Source organism: Amblyomma mixtum, chromosome 10 (genome assembly GCF_055824585.1).
Source record: "Amblyomma mixtum isolate Tamu chromosome 10, ASM5582458v1, whole genome shotgun sequence".
NCBI classification, from domain to species: domain Eukaryota; kingdom Metazoa; phylum Arthropoda; class Arachnida; order Ixodida; family Ixodidae; genus Amblyomma; species Amblyomma mixtum.
The window spans coordinates 185,229,063-185,236,322 of NC_143021.1; the positions used below are offsets into that span (position 1 = coordinate 185,229,063).

The 7,260-nt window shown below is 53.0% G+C and overlaps 1 pseudogene; it reads right to left on the bottom strand.

Moving 5' to 3' along the window:
- Positions 1–2,937: 2,937 nt before the first annotated feature.
- On the bottom strand, positions 2,938–5,031 carry LOC149327937 (uncharacterized; annotated as a pseudogene).
- Between the last annotated feature and the right edge of the window lie 2,229 nt (positions 5,032–7,260).

Sequence of the window (7,260 nt, forward strand, 5' to 3'; positions counted from 1 at the left end):
TTAACATCTCAAGTGGGAAGCTGCAGGTGAAGAGAAAACTCAGCTCAGAACACCACATCAGGCTCCCAGACCCGGTTTTAAAGGCCCAGAAGCTCGGCCCATGCGCTATAGTGTCAAAGTTAACTTCAAAAATGATTGGCCCATTGAGCCAAGTGTCCATATCTAACTTCGCCAGTGTTAATAACTCCTTCCATAAGGCAAACATTGTAACAGAGCCATCAAATTCGCTTTCAAAGTGCTATGCGCACCGTGAAATCCAAAACGATTGGTCCATTGATTCGCGCGCAACGCCTTTCAACTTCGAGAGTGTTGCAAAAAACCTCTCCTAAAGCTTAATAGTACCAGACTGCCAAGTTCCATTTTCAAAATACGTTGCACACATTTGACTCCTTTCCCGCCAAATTAGGCTTCCGCGAACTGTTGAGCCTTCTTGCTTCTTCGTAACTCGGGTCATTAACGATCTAAAAATCAAGAAAGCAACCGTCAAGCACTCAACACTATATATCACTGAGTCCCGTCAGAACCTAGTGCCGAATGGTTCGTTGTCGCCGGCTGTCAGCACCCCTCAAAGCTTGAGTAGCTTTTTACCTATTGCTTCGAAAGTACTCGGAGTCGACCTCGGTCGCAACTGGCTTCATTGTTTACTCCAAGCGCGCTTCCGGGGTTGGTTGGTAAACATCTATTAAAACAGTCAAGGGGCCGAAGGCCCAGATTTAGGGGTCGGCCAAGACTCCTTGGAATCTGGCAGCCTCTAGAGCGAGACCGATGAGCGTTCGTTGGTCGTCCAGGGTAGAGCTGCGTAGACGGGCCTCCCAGGTATGTTTTGTGGTGATATGTTTTGCCGTACTAGTAGCGTGTCCCACCAGGCATCGGGTCCAGGAGCACCGCCGCTGTGCCGAAGGAGGAAGGGACGTGGGCCGGAGACGGGGAGTAAGGGAAGTGAAGGAAGAACTGTATTTACATTTTTACATGATTATTTACAAAAAAATGACAAACAAGGTAAAAACTGAGAAGTCTCAGGGAAACGTTGAGCAGATCGCTCAGGGAGTCGCTCCGGGAATATCTTTTTGACGAACGGCTCGAGCGCTTTAAATAGACCCTCCCGAGATCTTCCCGCCTTTTTCAACCAATCGTAGGGACTTCGTCCGGGTGCTCCAAGGTCGTTCACCGCTTCGTCGTCTTCCTCGGCTGAGGCCCCTGAATAGTCGGAAGTGGCCCGTCAGGCCAGGTGGATTTCATATCTTGTCTCGAGGAAACAAGATGGGCGAACACCTGCCGCGTCGTCACCTCGCTTCATCCGCTGAGGCCCGTGGATATTTGGAAGTGTCCAGAAGAGCGTGTTGACGGGTTAGTCGTTTCCGGCCAGGTGGATTCCATATCTTTGTTCCAAGGAAATTCCCCAAAGACGAACACCTGCTGCGGTGTCACCCCGCGGTTGACAAAAGAGCTAGGACCGGTTGAATGGCAGGCGCTTGGCAGACGCTCGTCTCCACAGGTAGCAGCTGGCGTTGAGACATGTCACCTTGACAGATGCACACAATGTCGCAAGGTCAATACTTGGGTGCCTTGGGTGACGTTTAAGGGGAACTCCGGAAGACACGTCGTGGCAGTTAGGCAGAAGTGGTGGTACCAGGAATCCAGGAGTTGTATACCTCCCTCGTGTTCGTTTCCACCTGTCATGAGGTTGCATGGGAGCGCGTGTATGAAGACCACTTTCGCAGAACGACGCACTGCCTCTGGACATGGCCTAAGTGGACACAGGTGTGACGGGAACACACAAAGAGAGTTAAGGGGGGGGGGGGATAGAAACACAACAGTGGGTGTTGGCATGTGTTGTCGTGGACAAGTTCCCGCCACTTGGAGGGCAATTATTTCTAGGCGATCTCGGTGTTGCAGAAGCGTAAACCGCCGACAGTTCCGCTGCCAGAGGGTGAGACGGGTGGAAGTGTTATTGCGAGCCATGTTGGTTTAAGCGTTGCTCTAAGAGCTGTATGCGCGTTTCGACCTGCATGAAACGGGCACCATGAGCTTCTTGTGTACGTGTCAACCTATCCATGGCCTCTGTGAGACCCTGAAGCTGCGAGAGGACTTGGGTAGAGAACTGCTGAAAAGTGTTATTGAAAGTGTCTTCAATGTTAGCCGTGCGTCTGTAGAGGCGCCTGTGTAATGAAGGCTCGATTGTGCAAGTTTTGCGTTTGGGTGGAGAAGGCTCTTGCAGTGAACCATCCTCCTCTTCGTCGGGGGCAGTGGAAGGAAGTGGTGGACTGGTTTGGGTAGCTGGTGCGTTGTTAGTTGTCTGTGTGGCCTGTAATACTGATTTAAGATTTGAAATTTCTAGTGCTTTCTGTTGTATGAGAGCTTTAAGTTCCGCTATTTCACATGAGGGAGGTAGCGGTTGTTGCCATGGTGGTTGAGAAGCTTGATCTACCCAGCCTACCTTGCTCGCCGTCTTCTTGTTCAGGGTGTCACTGGCGTGAGCCCTGGAGCGGGATGGTCGGGATCTGGACCTGGAGGGTGACTCCTCGCGCCTAGTCTGGCTCCTGGCATGTCCTAGATCCTGGGAATGGCGGGAGACCAGCCGAGGGAAGGAGCGGGGTCTGCTCTTGGAGCTGCCCCGGGACTGTTTTTGCTCCTGGTGCAGGTCGAGGCGGCTCTTGCGTTGCGTCTCTATCTTATCTTCCTGCTCGGAATTACGAATATCCTCCCAGCGGCATTTGTTCACAATGTATAGTGTACGGTAACTTTGCAAGTCATGTCTCCCGTGAGGTGTGCGTCTCCGCAGAGGGGGCACCGAGGTTCACAGGCGTGGCCTGCAGCGGGTTTCAGCGTCCCGCACGTTCTGAAGCGTTGATTTGGTGAGAGAGAGAGAGAGAGAAAAAGTTTTTTTGAAGAGGTATTCGGGGCACGCCCAAGGGACCCCGCACGACCCCACTGCGCTCAAGTGTGTATGTTCCTAAGGTCCATAACACTGGCAGCCCGGCCGGTGGCGATGGTCTGCACGGCCGGGTCCTCCGAGCGCAGCAGGGTCTCCCAGTCCTCCCAGGTCTTAAGGTTCTCTAGGTCGTTCGTGGGAGGATCCGCCGGGCAGAGGGAAAGGATTTGGAGGGAAGAAGCGAAGGGTTCTGGGCATGGGGCGCAAGCAGGAGTGGGGAAGGAGGGATGATAGTGGGTTAGGGTAAGGGGTAAGGAGATAGAGTGTGTCTGTAGTCTGCGCCAGAGTGTTGCTTGTTTATTATCTAGGGAGGAGTGGGGCGGGGGGTAGAGCTGGCGTGAGGCTCTGTAGGCTTGCGTCAACTCGCTGAATGAGTGCACGCGCTCCTTCGTGAACCCCCGATCCGAGGCCACCTGAGCCCGGTTTAAAGAACCTCGGGCAAAAAGGTTGGCGGCCTCGTTTTCGGGATTCCCGGAGTGCGCGGGCACCCATATCAGCTCCACTTGGCGGGGCGGGGGTGCATCGGGCGAGTCCAGTATACCAAAAGCAGGGACATGGACTGGGGCCTCGAGCAAAATGTAGAATCGCAGTTTATTTATTTATTTATTATTCCTCAAAGGTCTCTTTCCGGACATTACATGAGGGGTGGAGATAACACGGCAAAAAATATTATACATTAATAAGAAAATGGACAAAAATCACTTAAAAGAATCACTTAAAATGTACCGGGCTTCCGTGCGGGTGATAGCAAGTGCAATGGTGACTTCCTCTGCAGCTTCTGGGGAGGTGTCTGGAGGCAGAGGTAGTGGGAGGAAAGCGAATAAAGAGGAGTCCACCACAGCTGCTGTCGCTTCATCACCCGTGCAGGCAGCGTCCACCCATACGGCGTCCGGCTGGGGGCTGTACGCTCGATGGAGTGCCTTCGCACGGGCTCTGCGGCGCTGCTAATGGTGGGACGGGTGCATATTCCTCGGGAACGGCCTGATGAGGAGCTCCCGGTGAAGCGATCGTGGGATGGCGAGGAGGGTTGGGTCGTTGGCCGATATTTTGATTCCGAGGGAGTCCAGGATATACCGACCTGTGGAGGTTTGTGTGAGCCGGTTGTATTGGGCCTGTCGGTGGGCCTCCACCAGTTCCCCGATCGTATTGTGGAGGCCCAGGGCTAGTAATCTGTTTGTGGGTGTGTTGAGGGGAAGATGAAGTGCTACTTTGAATGCCTTGCGAATCAAAGCATCCAAAGCGTTTATGTCATGTTTGGATAGTTGTAAGTATATGGTAGTGTACAGCACACGGCTGAGGACGAAGGCATGAATGAGGCGACATAGGTCGCGCTCCTTCATGCCTCTATGACGTCCCGAAACCCTGCGGATGAGGTGCGATATCGCGCCTACAACCCGCTTGAGTTTTCTGAGGGTGGTGGTGTTTTTGCCATCGTTCTGGATGTGCAGGCCCAATACACGGAGGGTGCCAACCTCAGGTACCGGGTCACCATTCAGTTCAATGGCAATGGGGGAGCGGGGGCAGGGGTGGTTCTTAGGCCGGGTGAGGAAGAGTTCGGACTTTTCTGGGCAGCAAGACAGTACGATGGTCCATGCGTAATTTTGTGTGAGTGTGGCTGCTTCCTGTAAGGTGTTCTCTATGCCGCCGTCACTGCCGTCGGTGGTCCACAGGGTGATATCGTCGGCATAAAGAGTGTGCTTCAGGTGGGGAATAGTTGCTAATTTTCGGGCGAGGGGGATGAGGGTAATGTTAAACAAAAAGGTGGAAGGGACGGACCCTTGAGGGGTGCCTATGCTCTGAAGCGTGTAGGAGGGGGAAGACAGAGGGCCGAAGTGTGTCTCAGCCGTGCTGTCAGTGAGAAATGCTTGAATGTAGGCATACGTGCGCGCACCCACATTCAATGGGGACAGAGCAGTCATGATCTTCTGATGTTCAATGCGATCAAAAGCTTTGGAGAGATCCAAAGCTAAGACTGCCTTGGTGTGACCTGGAAGAAGCGGGTCGAAAATGTCGTGTGTGAGTTGCAGTATGGCGTCCTGTGCCGATAGATGGGGGCGAAATCCTACCATGCTATGCGGGTAAAGATTGTTGTCTGCCATGTGACTTGTGAGTCTCGCTAACACAACATGCTCGAGGAGCCTCCCCAGCCATGAGGTTAGCGAAATCGGGCGAAGGTTCTGAATGGTAAGTGGTTTGTTGAGTTTGGGTATGAATATTACCTTCGCGTGGCGCCACGACTGCGGGAGGCTTGGCGCGGAGAATCAGGAGGGCCGCTCTGACTTCCGTCTCCGTGATGTCGGTGTCGTGAGATTTGCTTGTCCTGTGTAGTGGGGTAAAGATGTGGGGGTGCCGGGAGAGGTGTACATGGCTTGAAGTGTGTCTAGGAGGGTGTCGGGATCGTGAATGTGTTCGTGTGGGAATCGTGTCACGCGGTGCTGTGTTGCTGATTTGGTGCGTGCGGGTTCAATGAGGTAACTCCTCTGATTTGGTGAGTTGGCGCACACATCGGCCCGATGTCCGAGCTCATCGCATGCGTGGCAAACTTCTTAGCGTTTTTTGTAAAGATAGCACCGAAAGGGTACGCCATAGTAGTCGATCCATCTTGGGACGCGTTCGTCTTGAAAAGTGAGTAGAATAGACGCTGTCTTGCCCATTCTACGCAGTTGGAATATTGGAGGGTTTCGTGGGTCATCAAAGTTTGCGTGTAGGTCCAGTGCTGTATACTCGAGGTCGATACCGCGCACCATTCCTCCCCCGCAGGTTTCCGGAGCCGCTGCGTACACAGAGACTTTGTAAATCTTGTTGTTGATGTGGAGAGTCTTGATACTCAGGAAGTGATGCGCACGTTCCTTACTTGCTGTGCTGACGATGATCGTGTTCTGTTTGTCGTTAACAAGGAGTTGGTCGAGGCCCTTGCCGTCGGTGTCGCGGTGTCCGGCTGCTGGCTTTGCCGCGACAAAAAGCCGGGGAGCTGAGAAATTACCCGCAGCTAGACCGTCACGGGGCCGAATAATAATCTTGAAATTGTCGCGCGGAAGCCGTGGTTGATTAGAGCCGACAGACTGCTTTGCTAGACGTCGGCCGTTGCGGAGACAGCTGTTACGTTGAGGGTGAGTCATCGCCGCCAGCAGCGTTCACGTCGACGAAGGCAGCTGTAGAGCCGCCTGCTGCGTTCGCGTTGGAAGTCCTGGCAAGATCTTGCTTGCGCTTCTTGTCGATCTTGGTTATCCAGTCGGTTTGGCTTTGCAATTCTTGTGGGGTGATATCCGTACCTTATACCACGTCGATGGCACGAACGGAGAGCAGGCCCTCTGCCATGAGGAACCTGTAGTCCGTGCCGGTGGCGGCCGCCTCGGCTGAGGTTAGGCTTAGCGAGACGGGCGGGCGAGGCTAGATGAAAAGCGCCGAGATAGTAGAAAATACTCCATTTCTTGCCTTGAAAGCGGTAGCGATCGATGTTGGAGCACTTCCGATGTCAGTTGAAACGTCAGTTCCGATGATGTTGAGTGAAATGTTGATCCAAGCGAAATTTTTGGCCAGCCAACGTACCTTCAAAGGAGCCCATGTGAGCCACATCTTACTCCTTGACTGAACCACGGGCACCCACTTCCAGGGTTCCCCCGGTGGCGGCGACATTCTACCTCGAGCGCCAGTGGGGCCGGCGTGGGCGTAAACGTGGCTTCAAAAGTGGCCCGCCCATCGACTTCCTCGGCCTAAGGGTCAAGCCCTTCAACTTGACAGTTGTCAGCCCTTCAACTTGTCAGTGCCAACTTCAACTTGAAAGTAAATTCTACCGATGCCCACTGATTTCCAGAATGCGCAGTGTGCCTCAGCAGGCGTACCAGGTCTCAGAGTCTGCGCGCGTTCTGTTTCACTTATTAATGCGAAAATGATGCCCACTAACAACGAAACCAGGCATCGGCGTACACAGAAGCGGTTCCAAAAACTCTCCATGACGTCACCAAGACGCCATGACGTCAGGAGTAAACCATAAGATAGGTAACGGCAGTAATAGCTAATGACAGTGACGTTATATGTGTGTGACGTCACCACGGTCCCAGAGACGAGAAGTGACGTGGTGGCTTGGTTAAAGCGTCGCTTTTATGCACGCATATGTCGTGTGGTCTTTACTAAAGGCCTTCATTACAGCCTTTGAGAAGTTATTACTAGTTACTAACTGCTACTAACTAGTAAAGAAATTGATTTAACGGCAGTAGCTCACGATGACTCACAAATCCTTTCGCGTCCAAAGTACGCATACAGGTTGTCTTACGTGCCCTCCGTAATTTTTTTCGAAATCTGTCGACTCGAACGGCGTCCTAGTGCGC